General features: G+C 30.2%; 1 long non-coding RNA gene across 1 annotated transcript; it reads left to right on the top strand.

The window, feature by feature from the left end:
• Positions 1-348: 348 nt before the first annotated feature.
• LOC126884011 (uncharacterized) lies at positions 349-6,139 on the top strand. Its single transcript, XR_007697803.1, has 2 exons — positions 349-4,696; positions 5,210-6,139. It is a non-coding gene; the product is annotated as an uncharacterized LOC126884011 (long non-coding RNA).
• The last annotated feature ends 290 nt before the right edge of the window (positions 6,140-6,429 follow it).

The raw sequence follows: 6,429 nt of genomic DNA, 5'->3' as shown, positions 1-6,429 counted from the left end.
TTTATTCCATTTGTTCGGTTAATTTAGGTCATCGTCGGTATTTATCTCAACTTCATTTCTACTTTAGTCAATTGTATATTTAACTTTATTTATTCATTATTGTATTTTCCCTTAGTGAGGCTTGGGCCTATTTATTTGTAGTATTTTCATCTTTGTCAGTTTCCTTTAGTTGTACGTAGCAGGCGTACTATAACCATTTGGTAGAAGACTTATGTAATTTTGTACCCTATATATATATGTAAGAGGTATTTAAGTTTGTAACAGATAACATTATTGTTGTTATCTTTAAAATATATATAGCTTCTTGTATAACTTATGTCATTTTAGAGTTACATGATATATGCTTGGCTAACTTAGAGATTGTTAAAAATCTAGTAGTTATTTTAATAAATATTTATTTATTTTGTATATCATGAATTTTATTATTCCTTTATGTTCATTATTACAGGTTTGATATATTTAATATTTGACAGCAGTATAAGATACCTGGGAAAATGATCGAAGATCATTTTCATGGCGCCCATGATTAGTTAGTTTTATTTATTTTGTTCGTTTTTAGTCATTATTCATCTCCATTCATTTTCAGTACATTATTCTTATTTTATTATTTCATCTTTTAGTCATCATTACTATCTATATAGAGCTACTGTTCTTCGACAGGCATGCAAACGAGCCGTATCCATCCTTGAGTGTCAAGTCTCTCTCTACATCTATGTCCCATTACTTAGTCTTTTCATTTTCTTTTTCATTACTTCTGTTGGAGTATATCACTCCAACAGAAGTTCATTTTTGTTACACTAGTAGTATTTAATTTTTTCATTTTTGTTACACTGGCTGCCCAATGCGTGGTGCCAACCGTTTTATGGTTCTAAGACAGTAGTTCTTTTAGTTCAATTTTCTTTTATTGGAATTTTCTGTTTTATTAACTTTTTGATATCTTTGTATACATGTTACTTCTGATTTATTTTTGGTCTTTAAAACTTTACGAATACTAAACAGGTAGACTTATGCTGCTTTTGGTTTTGATTAGTTGATTTCGATACCTCATTTTTAGTTTTAGTGGTACAGCTCATATTTTGGTTTGAATTTTGTATTTTTATTGGAAACTTATTTGTGTATTTAGAATGAGTATACATGACTGTCATTATGTTCTATTATTATGGATTTTTAGTCCTTCTACCAATGGTAGTATGTTTGCACGTACAATTAATTATTGACTATATGCATATATTTTTTTTCTAGTGTGGTTATATTTTCCACCTAACTAGAAATTATTTTCAGTATTTAGGTATTTTATTTACTTTATTGATTTGATTATTTATATATTTTGCTGGCATTTTGATTTGTTGGTGTGTCGCTAATATTTTCTCCATATGTATCTTTGTCTTACAAACTTTAGATTATATTTTATATTTGTTATTTTTGATATTTGGGTTGTTTGGTAAGACAGGCACACACCACAAAGCAATATCAGTCCAGAACATTAGCTTCTATACATGATACGTTGAATTCGCATGGTTCGGATGATTACAGATGTTCATCCATAATTTATTTTCTTTAATTGGTAGTGTTAAACATTACAATGATAAATTGTATAGTTAAGTAGTTCCATTATCCATCTCAGCTCCTAGTTTTGTTAATTTTGAGAATAATATATCAACATGGGTACTATATACCGCTTATATAAATCAGACAGATACTTTAGGTTGAGATTTTAATATAAATTCTTTATTAGTTAGAAACATTGATACTATTTTTCTATTAAGTTATAGAACAATCTTCAGAAGAAGATTACCTTAACAGTGTTGTTCAAGCTAATCTCTTCTTCTGTTTGTCTTTAGCTTAGCTCAATCGTTAGTATGGTTAGAAATTTTAGTCTGATTTTTTTTTACCATCTGATAATGCAGGTACCTACATACATTGCTTGATTTCATCTTTGGCTTTGTTGTTGATGACTTTTAATTTATTACTTATTGGTTTAAGTATTATGTAGTACTTTATGTATGAGTTTATTTTTTTTTGGTATTAGGTATGGTGCATTTTAATTATTATTATGAGTCAATATTATTAATTGCTAATCCTGTCAGGATTATACAATTAATAAGAACTTCACTTGTATTTTTGTCTAGTTTTTGCACACCTAACCCCTAAGTTAGAAGGGTTGTTGAGTATTATATATTTATATATTTGGATAGGTAAGCTCATACAAGTACTCTTGTTTAATATGGATATTATTATGGAACTGTATGTTATGCACTACTTATTTCAGGTTATGTGTTATATTATTTTGAATATTTGATTACTTACTAATTTTTTTATTATTTTTATATCTTATTATTGAATTTGCCATATTGGAAAGATGTGGTTTTTAATTTGTTATTGGGTTACTCTATTAACATTATTTGTCTCCAATATCTTAAACACTTTATAATAATTTATATCCTTCTATCCTACACAGTATGATTCCGGAATTAGTTTGGAATTTTGATGTAAGTATGTATGAATTCTTGAGTCTTTCATATTTCTTCTTAGACACTAGTCTGTTGATGCTCAAAGTAGGTGAATACGTGGGTTCGAAGTTCAGCAAGGCGCCATTGCTATCCGATTTCGCAATCTATGTCTTTCATTGCAGAGTAGACAGATGTTTATCTATCATAATATTTCTGGTCAGGAAATGCCTGCAGCATGTCCTAACTATTCTTGTCTAATTAGTCCAATTATTCCAGTTACATATTTACAATTTGATAGGGAAGTATTTAGTTTATATTTTATCTCGTACTTCATAGTATGTTTGTTGTTGAATATCCCTATACGCAGTAGGTTTGTTAAGTCAGTATTTGGAGTGTTTAGACAAATGAGTTGTTCATCAGAGTATATTCCCACTTCTTTCCTTAGGCATTAGTTGCTATTCAGATTCTGGAATATTTCCTGAATAATTCCACGTATGTGAGAACGCATGAATTTGCAGTTTTATTTAAAATTGTGCTCGTTCTCGTCAATTTTTTTTGCCTATCACTTATCATAGTGTCATAGAACTTACGAGTTCATCATGTATTCTTTTTCTTTCTTACTTATTCTTACGTTATTAGTACTTTATCTGTGTCTGGTTATTCTCATACATCTGTTGTAGCAACATGCTATAGTTCGCGAATACCAGCATGAATTAAGTTATGTATTTTCTAGAATACTTTAGTCAATACACTTTAGGTATTTATCTTACCCTTGATTTAGTTTGGTTACCTCTCTGTTACTTAGTCTGTTAGTAACTTTTTTTCTGACTTATTTTGGATTACTTAGTTTAGATAGGTTCATATTACCGGATGAGGGTGTATGTAGACCTAATTTATTTATTTTGTTCAGTATTAGTTACCATTGGATCCAATAATTTAGTTTATTTAGTATTAGTAAGAATTGGTCCATAAATTTGCCTGATCGTTCTTCTTTGGATATACTCCTATATAAATCTGGTGTCCATTGATAGTCCGATTCTGGATAAGTGTCCGATTCTTCATTTATTTTGTGTATTTGGTTGGATAGGTTCGTATTACCGGATGTGGGTGTACGTAGACCTGATCTGTTTATGTGGTTTAGTATTGGTGTGAATTGGTCCATAAATTTGCCTGGTCGTTCTTCTTTGGATATGCCTTTTATGAATCTGGTGTCCACTGATAGTTCGACTTTGGATTAAGTGTCCGATTCCACATCTACTTTGGTTATTGAGTTTTGGATTCCTTTGGTATGTTTATTATTGGTATTATTTGACATTAGTGAGAGTTGTTCCATAAATCTTCCTGATTGTTCTTCTCTGGATATACTATTATGAATCTGGTGTCCATTGTTAGTTCAATTTTGGATTAAGTGTTCAATTCTTTACTTATTTTAGTTACTGATTTTTTTTTATTCACTTTGGTACATTTACTTTTGATATGGTTCGAATTTGCTCACACCTTTTCCTGGTTGTTCCGTCCTTGGATATATCCTTTATAAATCTGATGTCCATGGATAGTTCAATTTTGGTTTTAGTGCCCAGTTCGACACTTAGCATTATTATGAACTTTAGTGCAATATTTAGTTCTGTTTTGACTTTTAAGCAATATTATGTCAATATTTGGTAGCAGAGAGTAACAGTAACATTTTAGTATGAATTTGAGTCATATATTTATTTTTCCTTGATCATTAGTTTATATTTAGAAGTAATCTTGCGAATCAACGTGGATTGTTAGACTATTGTAAATTTAGTTGTTAATATTTTGAAGTTTAGAAAAAAAAAATTTTATGGATAAAATTTTTTTTCCCGAGTAGAAGGGGATTGTAACGGTCACGTTACAAAATTAGCTCTTTAATTATTATTATAATTATTTTTCCTCGGTCTCCATTTAAATTCTCTAATTTCTCGTATAGGACTACTGGGGTGACGTCATACCTCGGTGATGGAACGTACTCCACCTATCGAGAATGATTTCGTTTTCTGAGAGAGTTTGACGTTTACCTTGGCGGAGAAGCGCCTCTCGTTCTTTACTTGACTGTTGGCTGTTGTGTCGAATAGAGGTACCATATAGAATGGCGGATGATTTCATCCAACTTATTTTATAACATCAAGCAATTTAAGGTAAAGTAAAAAGTTACCAGCAAGGGTTGTCGAGTTAGGGAGACATGTGTGTGACAACTCCTGTTGGAGCCTAATAGGAATCATTCGGTGAGATTTATTTTTTTTTTGTAATAATTTTTAATTAGCCATTGTCATGTGTTTTTTGTTATGGAACATTAGATATACTTGGTTCATTTTTAAACTTTCTTAGTCAATCTGTTAAGGGAAGGATGTAGATTATTTCGATCTTTATATTATCTTTATATCGATCTTTTATATTAATGTGGTTTTTGGTTTTACATAACCAAACATTTTTGAAGTCCTCAAATTAATATTGAAAATAATTACCATTTCTCTGTAGGTTTTAAATTATTCAACATCCAATATTTTATAAATTCAATATATTTTTACAGATATTTCCTCAAATAAATCATTTCAATGTCATTTGTCCATCTATTCACACTCAAAACAGTTCAAGGTTACCTGAGATTGGTTTTTGTTCCAGTTTTAATGGTCGGTTTTTCTATACTATTGCTTCTAAAAAGTTCCTCAATTATTTCTTCTTCCCTTTACTTTTTGCTCATGTTTAAAATGAGAAATAAAACTGGGAATGTTTTTTAGCCATTTAGGAGAAACCCTACCATGAAGTCGTAGACCTTATTTGACCACCTAGGGAAACCACTACAGCCACAGTCAAGTCATCATGGGAATACGTCTTTTTTGGAACAAGCTATGGGAGCGTTCCAGCTCAATTTTCGTCTTGGCACCTGGGCCTACAGGAGTCATGGGGTCGCTCCATCCTGGTGCATCATTTTCTAGGATGCAACCGCAACCTCGTTTGGGAACATTTAGTGAGGTGTTTTAGTAACTATTGGTTTTTTTATATTACAGACTATCTGTTAAATACACTATGTTTTTTTCCAGATTTAGGTTACCTCTGGTTTTTTTTTTGACATATTTGTATATTAGATTATTTGGTTCCCAAACTTTGTATCTACGGTAACTTCTTGTGCACAGGAATAAGCCTAGAGAAAATTAGGTTTTTAATACTTTATTATTGCTTTGATATTGGTTTATGTAATTCGGGTAAATTTATTTTTTAATATTACTAGCTTGTTTCCCAAATATTTTACTGTTATTCGCTTTATTCCATTTGTTCGGTTAATTTAGGTCATCGTCGGTATTTATCTCAACTTCATTTCTACTTTAGTCAATTGTATATTTAACTTTATATATTCATTATTGTATTTTCCCTTAGTGAGGCTTGGGCCTATTTATTTGTAGTATTTTCATCTTTGTCAGTTTCCTTTAGTTGTACGTAGCAGGCGTACTATAACCATTTGGTAGAAGACTTATGTAATTTTGTACCCTATATATATGTAAGAGGTATTTAAGTTTGTAACAGATAACATTATTGTTGTTATCTTTAAAATATATATATAGCTTCTTGTATAACTTATGTCATTTTAGAGTTACATGATATATGCTTGTCTAACTCAGAGATTGTTAAAAATCTAGTAGTTATTTTAATAAATATTTATTTATTTTGTATATCATGAATTTTATTATTCCTTTATGTTCATTATTACAGGTTTGATATATTTAATATTTGACAGCAGTATAAGATACCTGGGAAAATGATCGAAGATCATTTTCATGGCGCCCATGATTAGTTAGTTTTATTTATTTTGTTCGTTTTTAGTCATTATTCATCTCCATTCATTTTCAGTACATTATTCTTATTTTATTATTTCATCTTTTAGTCATCATTACTATCTATATAGAGCTACTGTTCTTCGACAGGCATGCAAACGAGCCGTATCCATCCTTGAGTGTCAAGT

Source organism: Diabrotica virgifera, chromosome 4, assembly GCF_917563875.1.
Source record: "Diabrotica virgifera virgifera chromosome 4, PGI_DIABVI_V3a".
Classification (NCBI taxonomy): Eukaryota; Metazoa; Arthropoda; class Insecta; order Coleoptera; family Chrysomelidae; genus Diabrotica; species Diabrotica virgifera.
Note: the sequence above shows the minus strand (reverse complement) of the source record. Positions and strands in the feature narration are given on the sequence as shown.